This window comes from Mastigoproctus giganteus, chromosome 1 (genome assembly GCF_048544385.1).
Source record: "Mastigoproctus giganteus isolate SK-2022 chromosome 1, ASM4854438v1, whole genome shotgun sequence".
In the NCBI taxonomy this organism is placed as follows: Eukaryota; Metazoa; Arthropoda; class Arachnida; order Uropygi; family Thelyphonidae; genus Mastigoproctus; species Mastigoproctus giganteus.
In genome coordinates this window covers 12065788-12079265 of record NC_143575.1, presented here as the reverse complement: position 1 = coordinate 12079265, position 13478 = coordinate 12065788, and the positions used below count along the sequence as shown (strand labels likewise).

At 38.0% G+C, this 13478-nt stretch overlaps 1 protein-coding gene and 1 non-coding gene across 11 annotated transcripts in view; one reads left to right on the top strand and one right to left on the bottom strand.

The window, feature by feature from the left end:
- Nucleotides 1-13478, bottom strand: part of homer (protein) — a 651652-nt gene that overhangs the window by 328594 nt on the left and 309580 nt on the right. The window lies entirely within an intron of this gene.
- On the top strand, nucleotides 11622-11703 carry TRNAS-AGA (transfer RNA serine (anticodon AGA)). The gene has a single exon. It is a non-coding gene; the product is annotated as a tRNA-Ser (tRNA).

Here is a 13478-nt window from a genome sequence, read left to right as displayed (position 1 = left end):
GAATCGGACTTAGATAAGAGACGATATAATGCACCTACATCCAAAATGGAGGCAGCTGCAATATTTGTTGGAGAGGACTGGGAACCACCTGCAAATAGAGACATATGCATATGCCCCACAGGTGACTGCTGTAGAATTATATCACTGCTAAACAATGGTGAAGGCTGAAGGATCTAGATTAAACTATTTACGCCATAGTCAGAAAGATGGCGTATGTTACGCCGGGTACAACTAGTAAGTTTATAAATCTCTATAGCTTCAGACCATTACAAAAAATGGAAAAAAGAAGTCTCCACTTCAATTTTACTGGAAAAAACCTCTAATCTATCATTTAAGAATTTAACATGTACACAGAGAAAGCTTTGGAACTATGACTTCATGCTGAGCATCTGCTGCAACCACCAACACGTAGCGCAATCTCTATGTGAAGGCGGAGCCTGGCACTACAGTATTCAGTAAAATTGGTGTCCCGCCCAATGAACACGCTGGAGACACAACCTAAACGAGTTAAAACGGCATGACAACTGAGACCAGCCTAATGGGACCAGTATCTCAGACACGGCGACTTTAGTCCAGTATTCTCATACAATTGCATTAAGAAAATACTTAACAGACACGTGGGTATCAAGAGTAGATTAACCGTGCAAGAATAACCAGCCAGGTTTCCTATACAGTTCAGCAGAAAACATACGCAAAACAATACGCGGATTTCACGATACATTTCAATGAGGACCATTCTTCGGACATTAGAACGGTCGGGCTATTGTAGTCGATGGCTCATCCAAGCATCCCTGCTGCCCCACCATCACAAGCAAATGTGTGTCCAGTGGGCACGGGAGCAGAGCCACAGAACAGTGAAATAGTGGAAAAGGGTTGACCGATCCAGCGAATCGCATTTCCAACTGCATCATGCGAAAGGATGAATACTCAACGTTTGGGAAATGTATGGATGGGAGAACCGGAGTCCCCCGATATCTATCGTTCATCGCGTAACTGGAGACTTGCATATATCTAATTATGACCACATGCACCCGTTAATGCTGGCCGTCTTCCCGGAATCGCGGCAGCTTTCAACAAGACAATGCTCTGTGTCACAAAACTGCAACGGTGTTGGACTATTTGATGATCATTCCAGTAATTTCTCCACCCTCCCATGGCCTCCATTCTCGCCCAATCTCAATCGAACTGAACATGTGTGGGAAGTGCGTAACTGATTTTTCAGAGCCTTGATCTAGTACCATGGAAGAGTTGGTCATAGTGGGGTAATCGGCATGGGTTACCATACCTATGGAAACTCTCCAGCGCCTCATCATGCTCAGCAGGCCTTGATACCGCGAGGTATCAAGGCCTGCTGAGCATTTCATATTTATGAATGGACAACAATATTTACAATTTTATTCGAAACCCACAAAAAACCCACATGTGTGAGCCCTGCAGATAAACAGAGTTAATTAATATAGAAACAATCCCAGCCCCTACAGGAAGCTTCTCTAAGTGGATCCAAGGATTCATTATTACAGCATCAAGTAACATTTTAAATCATAGCAGGATTCGTGGCTGGCAAATAAAATATAATCAGTTACATAATCAACGATTATCCGGAGGCAAATTTAACTGCGGTGTGTGAAACAAACTTACCAAACTTAGGAAGCGCGCTTTAGCCAATTTCTTGTCACACTTCATTGCGGGCACTCACTGGAATTCGCAAGGTGATTAAGCCTTCACACATTCTGCTACTAAAGGATCATTAGCAAACAAAGAAAGCACTACCTTAATTAAAGGCGTTGGGTTTTTATGGGGCAAGACAACAAACGGCAACGCGCTAGTCTACACCAACTAGGTTTACGAGCCCGATCCAGTTACCGAGAACCCTTACTGGAGTCGTAAAAGACGCGATGCCCACATTTCTGTGACATTAACTTCGACGCCAACCCCATCTGCAACATTAGAGTGGTCGGATGTTATAATCATTGCTTGCCGTCCACGAAAAACTGTTCTTTCATGGCGACACTTCCTTTGGAAGTGCGCTGTTTAGGTAAAGTGTGCTTTATGTTTTCCATGCTTTTAGCAACATGGAGGGTTCTTTTTGAGATACCCTTAGTTGGAATACGAAGTTCAAATGAGGACACTACGGAGGACACACTATATCACTTTTGTATGAGACTTCGTTTAACCCATATATTCTCAACATCCCCATTTTTGAAATAAACTTTCATATAATCTACATCAGCCAGAGGCCATCATGAAAACATTTTCGTTTACTGGAGTTGGAGCATACTGCTTTCATTTATTTAGACGATAAATCAAGGAAGATTTCAAGCTACTCTCCCGATGCAATTAAAATGTATTCAACTGAAGGAGCCTTAGTATACACAAGCCACACTCGATAAGCTACCATCAGAGTTTACATACGTGTCTGTGTACAGATGAAATATAGTCTAGACTCATTTGGACATAAGTGTCGTGCCATAGATATTCCAATAAGTGAATGGCCATTATACAAGGAATACAGTACACTAATTTTGTACAGTTTGCTTACCAGAAGCCAAATAAACAGCACATCCAAAAGCCAATAATATAGATTACAGATAAATGTAGATTCTACTGGCCCTTCATAATTACAGATATCGGATGAAACCGTCTTGAGGAATTAAGTTTAATGTAGATATTTGTGTATGTGTTTGTGTGTCTTTTAAAGTTTGGTTTCTTTATTTTACTGAATGAAAAAAAACTGGAGGAAAACTCCTCCAACTATATTAAACTGTAGATATCAAGGGTTACTAAGGCTACTACAGATCAACTAATTTCTAATCTTTTGACTAAAATAATAATTATTATTTATTTACAATATCATAAAATAAAGACAGCAATCCCCAAATTGTTTTCTCTGAAAGCATTGCACAAAAATAAAAATATACAGAATGATAAATATCAAAAGAAGTCAACCAACGTGGGTTATAGTCATGCTGGACGTTTTCTTAATAGCCTCCTATTTTTTCAATTTGAGAAAAACGCATCAGTTTAATTTCGTATTAACTAAATAAATTCTGATTGTTATTATTATAAATTGGATTCCTGGCTGAGACTTTCAGACTGATATATGATTTATCTTTGCAGATAAAAAAACTCGAAGCCAACGTCGTGAGCAAACATATGTTCAAGAACAGAACAGTTCTCATAATGTACAATTCATTATTGTACTACTGATAATAGATAACAGATTAATTACATGGAAAACATTGTCAGTAATCAAGGGAACTACGTTGAGTGAACAGAAATCGTGGGATACCTATCTAGTAACGGGTAGGCCCAACTTTGGCCCGGACAAGGGTAGTTACACGGCGAGACATTGAATCCACTAGTTCACCAAAGCGTTCCACAGGTATTTTCATCCATGCTTGCTGCACCGCTCTCCATAATTCTTTCGCATTCCTGCATGGAGGATCCAAAGCTCGAACGGACCTTTCCACAGCATCCTAAATATGCTCCACAGGGTTCATGTCTGGTGAATGGGGAGGCCATTCCATGGTGGTAAAATCTGCGGAATGCTCTTCGAACCATGGCTCTGTGGGGAGGCGCATTGTCCTGCTGGAATAGTCCAGTGCCCTGTGGGTGCACGATGCCCATGAAGGGATGCAGATGGTCTGTAAGGACGGACACGTAACCTGGACCGTTCAGAGATGCGTCCAGAGGTACCAGAGGTCCCAGCGTGTGCCAGTTGAACACGCCTCAGACCATTACCGACCGTCCACCTGCCTGAACATTTCATTGTTGACTTGACGGGTGCACAGTTTTGTGCGGTTTCCGCCAGATACGCACCCTCCCGACCGCTCGAAATAACTGGAAGGGGACTCATCAAATAACTGGAAGGAGGCGTAGAGTCCTGTGTTCTGGTGTTAGTTATAGGACTCTGGTGGGTCGGCGGCTCCCATAACCTATTGCGGCCAATGATCGCCTGATAGTCTTGATGGAGACGTTTCTGGCACCTCCCTTGTTGAAGTCGGCAGTGATTTGTGTCACTGTCGCTCTCCGGTTGGCTGAAACAATGCGAGACAGACGTCGAAGGGCACGTTCATCCACCATCTTTCTCCGCCCACAGCGCTGTTCACGATGAGATGTTATTCTGGAAATGGCATTTTCCGGATACAGTCTTGATACTGTCGAACGGGGATAGTACAATTTCAGTACCACTTCCGCGATAGAGTGACCTATACGTTGGGCACCCACTATCATTCCTCTTTTAAAGTCGGTTAACTCACGACGTTTATCCATACTGACATCGAGATTACCGTCAACGTGATTGCAGTGTACCTATATAACTGCCAAGCGGTGGGTCCGTCCACTAGCTTGACGTGACAGCTTGCGCGTTCCCCAAGGAACCAGTTATCCCATAAATTCTGTGCTTTCAGTGTATATGCGAATACAGCAAGTTCTTAATGAAATTACGTAAAAGCTGGTAACCAACTTGGAATCAACACAATACACTATACTGGACATTTTAGATCAATATTTATCAAACTCTGATCCGCGTACCTTAAGAAAGCGGTCCACAGGACTTTATAAATGCATATACAGTATTCGTAAATTATACGAAGTATCTTTGAATAGGCTGGGGTTCAAGCCCTGACTGCTAAATACTGTTGATCTGCCAACCCGCACTGGACTAGGGTGGCATTTTTTGGTACATCCCTTCAAATCGACTTTTTGAGGAGACCTTCACCCTCCAGTGGATTGACAGCGGCTGCAGATTTATTTATTTTGTTATATAGGCGTGTCACCATATTATTTATTTTTCGTCTGCATGTAATAACAAGACTCCCAGTGGATGAATTTTCATGAAATTTTATATTTTAGACCTTTAAAAAGTTATGTTGAACCTTAATAAATATCATTAAAATTGGATCAACAGAAATTTGGCAGTTATTCTGTGTCCGTCAGTCTGTATGAAATAACTCAACTAACAGTGGACGAATTTTTATGAAATTTTGTATATCGTTCTGTCAGAAAGATTCAACTTCACAAATTTCATTAAAATGGCCACCAATAGAAATAGGGCAATTATTATTATTATTTTTTTTAAATACATATCACACAGGCCGACCGGGCTAGCCGGGTGGGTAAAGTCCCTGCCTGGTAACCCAAAGGTCGCGGATTCGAATCCCGCCTCGGGCTTGGATCAGAGTAGTGCACCAAAACCTTGGGAGGTGCATTTTGGCCACAGAAGCCGATGTGCCAACAACTAAAAAAAAAAATATATATATATATATCACGGATATCGTATATTGTTGCTGAACCACTGGACATTATATTTCTTGTCATGCGTTGGTTGGAGGAATAATGGACTATGTGGCGGATACACAGCAATGAAATGCTGCGTATCCGCCACATAGTCCATTATTCCTCCAACCAACGGTTGGCGCATAAAATTCATTACTTTTTTCTCTTTTTTTTTTCCCAATTTATAAAACATGAATTATTACTATTTGATAACGTGCCCGAAATGTAAAGCACTGAATACATTAATTAATTAAATATACTATAGCCAGAATTTGTTCTAAGCTCATCCAGAAAACGCATAAAATTTCGTATAAACTACATCTGCCAAACCAGAGTCCATCATAAAAAATTTTTCGTTTGCTAGGATTGCAGAAACTGAAGCACACTGCTTTCATTTATTTAGATGATAAATCAGAGAAGACTTCAAGACACTGTTCCGATGCAATTAAAATGTATTAATGGCGTACCACATAATAATTTAAAAAAAACGTATGTACAAAAATATATTTCAATCCATTCCCAAAAAAAAGTATCAGTGTCGAGCACTACCCAAAGCTTTGCCAAATACTACCATAAGCTACACGAATGTACTTCTCGCTCGGGTCACGTGCAACTCCTTCAAGACTACCTCACTCCCAAACAAATCAATACTGTTTGAGCACGCATTCATTTGCATGCTGAATACGCATTTCGGTATCATAATATTTTTACAAGGTGTCTGATTTCTTCCATCTGCTTGGATAAGATTTAATAAAACAAAATGGAAATGAGCGAAAGATGCAACGCCACCTGTCAACTGCGGGATGTACGAAATTAAAATATTCGCTGGATTAATAAGTGAAGTGAGAAGAATTTGAAATGGTAATTTACGAAGAGCTTGGTAGACTCGAAGCCGATATCGTGTTGATCTAAGCAAAACTCTGTTTGGACTAGAGCGAGAGATCAACATCTGCTGGATGCAGCGCACATAAATTACTGCTAATATCATTAGAATCAGATGTCATTCAAATTATCATTACTGTCTCGTAGAAGGTGGTATGTCGTAAATGCAAATGATGAGTCTTCATTTGCAATTTATTTCTTGAGGGAATGCAAATTGTTTCGAATACAAATAAATGGGCAAATAAAAATAAAGTTAACGAAAAACTCCTAATAAAAAATGTAAAATAAATTTCTGTTATTATATAACTTATCTTTATTTTAAAAATATTTTAATAACAAATTAAGAATTGGATATGTCTCGGTCAATCTTTTAGGAATACAGACTAACCTAAGTTAATAACAGCACTACTTGTGTAAATGTAAAAAAACTGGATAGCGCAGGTTCCTGAAGGGAGAATGCAGTTGAAATGAAAAACTTCGAACTTTCTAGGATTTTTCACTCTTGGAACCCTAAAAGCTACATATAACTAATAATACTTTCATGCAGTTTTATTAAACCTGTCTCAATGAAAGATGAAGAATAACTTTTGATCTTGAATACAATAATGATGGCAGTGATTCAAGGAGCTCATAATTTGGCCGACTTAAAGTCCGAATTAGTTAAGTCTGAAAAAGTTTGGAACCGAACTCTGTGATCCATCTTCAGGGCAAATTTACTATAAACTAGCAAACATTTACAGCAGAACTTGCACTAACGGGCTTACACATATATCTCGGATCAATACTAACACACAAAATCCAATCTTTACTTACAACAGCAATAATAGCTTTCTCCAATCGCTGCCAGCCCAACCTGCACGATTAATTTTTGTCATTTTTCACAATGATCGCCCAGCTGATACAAACACTGGGTCAGTAGATTTCCTATGGAAGGTGAGAAATTTTCTGCCTGTCCGTTCATTACCAGCCACCCAGAAAAATGAAATCACTGCACAAGGCGGAGACGTGTCAGGCTGTCATAAAAGTGACACATAAAATGACACACGAGGCTGGTTACGCTAAGCTAAAGGTGAAGGCCAGGACATTGATGAACGTCTCCAATAGGAGTCGCCTAATAGGAAATCTTTTTTTTTTTTGGCCATTCTGTACAGATAGAAGAAAAAAATGGAACAAAATAAATAAAAGAAAAACACTCTGAGCCATACCTGAATTTAAAAAGTTTTTAAAAGTGAAACTACAGTATTTCCATTCGGGCATTACATTTAACAGGCTAAAGGGTATCTATAATATAAATAATGGTGGAAGTATAACATGTACAGGCTGTCCATAAATTATTAATCACATTACAAACGATTATTAAACGCAAACTAGAGCTGAAGTATGAATGTTCGTCATTTGAAAGAGACACTCAGAGAGTTTTATACAGTGTCGTTAGTACTGATAACAGTTGTGCCTCACAATAACCATGGATATGCTCAATCGGATTGAAAATGAAGACGACTTCCTGAACAAAGTTGTCTTTAGTGACGACTCCACCTTCCACTTGGCCGGTAAGGTTAACCGCTACAACTGTAGCATTTGGGGCAGCGAAACCCCTCATGTTTTTAGTGAGCATGAACGAGATTCCCCAAATTGAATATGTGATGGGCCAATCACCTGGTAATTGGCCCATTTTAATTCTCTGCGACTACCTCAAACAGTAACAATTACTTGGACATGCTTGAGCATTTTTTGATTCGCCAGATGGCAGAACATCAAACGAACATTACGTTTCAGCAAGACAGCGCTCCTTATCGTTGGGCTTTGACTGTGCACAATTTCTCAGTGAGCATTTTCCAGGCTGATGGATTAGACGGCAAGGACCAATTCCCTGGCACCCTCTCTCACCGGATATAATCCCACTGAACTTTTTTTTTTCTGTGGGGCTATGTGAAGGACCGGATGTATCGTACGCCCGTTGCAAATCTGGATGAACTTCGAGACCGAATCACTGATGCAACTGCTTCCTGAAGCCCAAATGCTAGAAAGCACTTGGCGCGAAATTGTAGACAGTTTGGACATTCTACGCGCTACAAATGGTGCCCATGTGGAAACATAACTTTTTGAGTTGTCATTTCCATTAAGAAAAACGTTTGCCGATATTTCTTGTAGTTCCTGGTATATAATAATTTGTAACGTGGTCAATAATTTATGAACACCTTATATTTTGTAGAGTGGGACTATTGTATATGGGGGTGCACGTCAAGTCGGAGTTGTAGGACGAAGGCTGAGAGAACAAAATTAAAAATTAAAAAAACTAATGCTGAAGGAAGTGGAAAAGATAGATCTTGTGTGGTGGGGGAAGAGGTGAGGATATGGGAACGAAAACAGAAATGTTTAAAAATATGAATAATGGAGATAAAAGGTTGTAAGACTAAGAATGTAGAGGGAGGGAATAGCAATAAAGGAAGGTGCAGCCACGGGTTGTGGAAGGATGTGTAACCACTGATTTCAAAGTTTTTGCTGCTGGTAATAATATGAAATATCAGGGGCTGCTGATATTTCATATTATTATTCATATTATTTCATATTTCAAATATTATGAAATTAGCAAGCCAAATCGGCATGCAAACTGCAGTCAGCAGAGTACGGGGAGGGGATGTTACTTTTCTTATAAACAGTTACTCATTCTGTATAAATCTCAAATCCACCCTATCATGGAACATTATTACCACATCTGGGGCGGTGCCACCATAACCTTCTCTGGCTTCTAGACTCCATTCAAAAGAGAGCAGTTTGGCTAATTAATTACACATTTCTTACATTCCCCCACTCTGTCTCATAGTCATGCTGTTTCTGCTGCATGCCTTTTTTTTAAATAGATATTTCCATGGGCACTGTTCTCCTGAATTGGCTTCTATACTTCCCTCTTTCTCTTCCAAACCAATCCGAACACATGCCGCAACCTGTCAGCATCCTTTTACTCTCCAACTTCAAACTCACAGAACCAACCTTTCTTCTTTTTCCTTATTTATTCCTTCAACTTTAATTTTCTGGAACAACCTCGCTTCGCACGTATTTCTGTAAATTATAATCTACAGAAATTCAAGTCTAATGTGAACAAGTATCTTCTTTCATCTTCCTAACCTTCAATAAACTTCAACTCACGCACGGTACTAAGTACTCTAGGTTAAAATACCTTTCGTGTTTGGGGTTTAATTAAAAAAAAAAAAAAAAAAAAACAGAGAGAGAGAGAGACCATTTTAGTGATTGTGCAGCTAAAGAGAACAGGAGAATCAAGCTGAACTTTGTTCCTTGAAAATCTGCATCAATGCGATTTGTTTATTATTTTTTTTATTATAAAACAGAAATAGTTCATAAAATATAAAACACAAAAAAACAAACATTAACAGTTACTGTTCATACATATGGTGCTAATGCTGCACTTTAATGTCATCCGTGACATCCCACCCCTCTGAATAGTAGGACTGTCCACTGCTGACGGCAGTAAAACGATTTATGGTATAATGGATTAAGCCTGCGAAGAACAGGTTTACACACACAGAAATAATGGAAACTGGTTGGTCAGATGAAGAGCGATGGCAGAAGTAAATTCTACACTGAGCGAGATTTAGAAAGAACAAAGACAAAAACGTGAACAGAAGAAGCTCCACGGAATAATACGAGTAGATGAGAATCAATCTTAACCAGTAGTTCCCATTTTTTTTTTTTAAATCGAAACAACCTCTTTTTAAATTATAAAATATTTCCTGCCACTTCCATTATTTAGAAACCTATCATGTTAATGGAGTCTTTAAGATTAAACCAGTTTATAAATGTCTAGCTCTTTCGTGGATAATTCACAGAGTATGTACAATTGTATTTTATTTGTATTTGGATTGGATTTTATATTAATATCTTGAATCTGTATGTCAATCAAGAACTAAGTAATTGTATTACAAGCTGTAAAAATAAATGCCAGCTCATATGTGTTCAAAATGAAGTCTTCGTGTTAAGCTCAAAGACGTTTCATTTCACGGGTCGTGGGTTTTCATAAGACTGGGTTACCAAGACAGTCTACCAAATTGGCTTATCATTCACGACTTAATGAGTGAAAAATCAATAAGTGATGATTTTCATCACTAATAGACATTCGTAGTAAAATTTTTTCTTAATATAAATTAAACAAGAACTCCATTCGATTTTAACACGCAAGTTAGCTTTAAATGCATAAAGTGAGTGCATGCCCATGCGGGGATAGGGGCGTTTTACATGAGCCTTCAGATCATTGAAGTGTTTTTAACCAAAACGATTCTGCAAACTCGGAAAATATACAAAACAGACTTTTTAACAAAGTCTCCAAAAACTTCCTGTATTTTTTGCACATTATTTCGCATGCTGTAAAGAATGCAGGGAAGCACTCTAAACGGATCTGTTTAGACTTGACAATGGCGTTAATGGTGATAACTACAGCGAAGAAAGCACCATTCAATGCAGCATCTCAAATCAGCATCGTTTGACATGCGTACTTGAGAGACCAAAGCAACCAAGAGGATGGGTAAACCTCCATAGTTCCCACGTGGTTGAAAAGTTGCTCGTTTCTGATGTCTTTATGTAGAGTACACATAGAATTCATAGATATATCTAACGACGTTGCAAGTTCATTCACTACTGATCGTCAATCCTTCGTAAAAATCGCTTCAAAGGAGCGATGTTGTCTCCGAATGACTGGTTCCTGGTTTTGTATCAGTTTCGTGTAAAGTTGACAACAATTAGATCTTCGGGATACACATCCGACATCTTCTTTTGTGCATAGGTAAGTCCCGCTGATCCACAAAATTCTGACGACAACGCGCTACTCTTTATCAATAAATATTTTTCGGAGGGGTTTCTGTTGTTGGTTATAGACGCATTAGCAGCCAAAACACATCAGCCATATTGCGTTATGTATGCTATGTCTATACCTGTGGGTACTAGGGTCAAAAACCCTACATTCTCCGCTAAGGTCGGCTAATTATGGCTGCGAGTAAAAGGGACTTGAGAAATATGGGAGGCAAAACATGCTATACAACCCATGTCATTTGCATCTATTAACATATCTGTAAAATATGAATTAGGAGACATTATACTTTGAATGTGCTTCGTAAATAGTGGATATTTTAAAGGATATATTCAAAACACCTACTTGCTAGTTTTTCTTTTCTTTTTTTTTTTTTTTTCGTTCCTCGAATGCATTCATGTGACTAAGCAGAAGAGGTAGGCAAATAATTTTAAACACACAATGCAAACAAAAAAAAAAAAAAAAAGACTAATTGATCACAATCAGTGCGATAAATTTCTTTTTCCTTTATATTAATTCTCTTAGAAAAATAAGTTTTGTTGAAAACAAATGCCATTATCTTTAATTCAAGATGAAATGTCAAAGCCAGTTCTGTGGGCAGATAACATAACATTGATGAATCAGTCCTGTTCTGTATCACAACGCAGTCGTGGCCGAGTGGTTAAGGCGACGGATTAGAAATCCGTTGGGGTTCCCCCGCACAGGTTCGAATCCTGTCGACTGCGGAAGTAGTTTTTTAACGTTTTGGATTGATTCATCGCGAATACATCGGCCGAAATGCCGTTACCTTTAAAATCTTCCCCAAGAAGCCTCTGCAAAGTACAAGCTATTCTGGTGGTCACCCAGAAACACTCTCTGAAACCCATGCAGACCTGCAGATCAAACTTCTTAAGATGACAGGAATAACACATCTTGTAAGCACAATGAAGACAGATAGCTGGAACATAATACTAGCACAGAATCCTTTCCGTTGTATCTTTACTTATTATTATTTATAAATATATTTTTGGCGCCTCCGTACCTAGGAGCAGCAGTGCGTAGCACACGCTTCTTGATTAGACCGGGGTTCGAGCCCGTGACCACTGCATATACCCGGAGCAATATGGCCTTAGTTGCTAATGCTCCTAAAAACTAAACAACAACAAATATATTTTTAAAACAGACATCACTCATAATCATTCCACATGTAAATGCATTCAACAGAAGTTGAAATGGCAATTTATAGGTGACTCTACTTTGATGACAAATATTTCTGTGAGCATCTATCCTTGCGTTTAATCCTGTAAATTATTCCCGACAGTGAAGTAACGACGAAATAAATTCAAGCATATGCAGGAGAACCCAATGCAAATTCGAATCCAGTTGCCTGCAATGGATTTTTAATTTTGTTTTAATGTTTCCTTTATGTAATGATAATTATTTTTTTATTTTTTTTTTTTTTACATAAGTTAAAATCGGGCACAGGTGGGTTCTTTTACTCTACCCAAATGAAGGTTACATAGTTTCTTCGTTTGGAATCTGACATTTACGCTGAAATGGCAAATTTACCTTGTAAATACGGTAAAAATTATTCTAGAAACTTACATTAGAGACTATGGATTTGAAATTTAAACTAGAAACTTACATTAGAGACTATGGATTTGAAATTTAAACTAGAAACTTACATTAGACTTTGGATTTTAAATGTAAAATAGAAACTTACATTAAACTTTGGATTTTAAATGTAAACTAGAAACTTATATTACAAACTTTAAATTTGAAATTTATACATCCTAGTGTCACAGGCTGGCTAAGTACAAGGGTGCAATTTTTAAAATGGCTATATATTTCAATTTTCTCATAATAGAATAGCTGCAAAAGGGGCGGGGGGATGGGGACTAATCATAATCTATTTGAAATCAAAAATCGCAATCATTATTGAATGATTGCAATTTTTGATACGATTAGTGAACTTTTCGCTAGAGGCTATATTTGCAATAATGGACTTACTAGATTAATTTTACTACCCAAGATATTTTTTTCTTGCTTACCCCCCAAGATACACTTATTAATAACATTCTTAGACAAATAGCAAACACTTTTCCTAGAAAATGCGCATGACACTAACATGTACATAATGGCTTATTTTTTCCACTGTGATTTTTTATGCTATCCAAAAAGAAGTATATTAAATTAAGTCGCGTCAAACTTAAACGGGTTTCTCTGCCAAAGCAACGCAAATATGTTATTCTTCTCTATTATGATGAAATACTTGAATTTCGCAAAACATAACTATTATGCACAAATTACAGAGTTTAATAAGATGAGTTTGACAATTTCCCTGAAACTATTTTTCTTAGGTCTATTCAAAACATGTAATAAGAATCACTAAAAGCAATAAACATTTGAAGAATATTAAATCAAGACCATTTTTTTTTTTTATAAATTCACAAAATAAAATTAGAAGACTGACATAATAATTGCAATCTGTAAGGTTTTTCATGAAAACGGAAAATGGCAG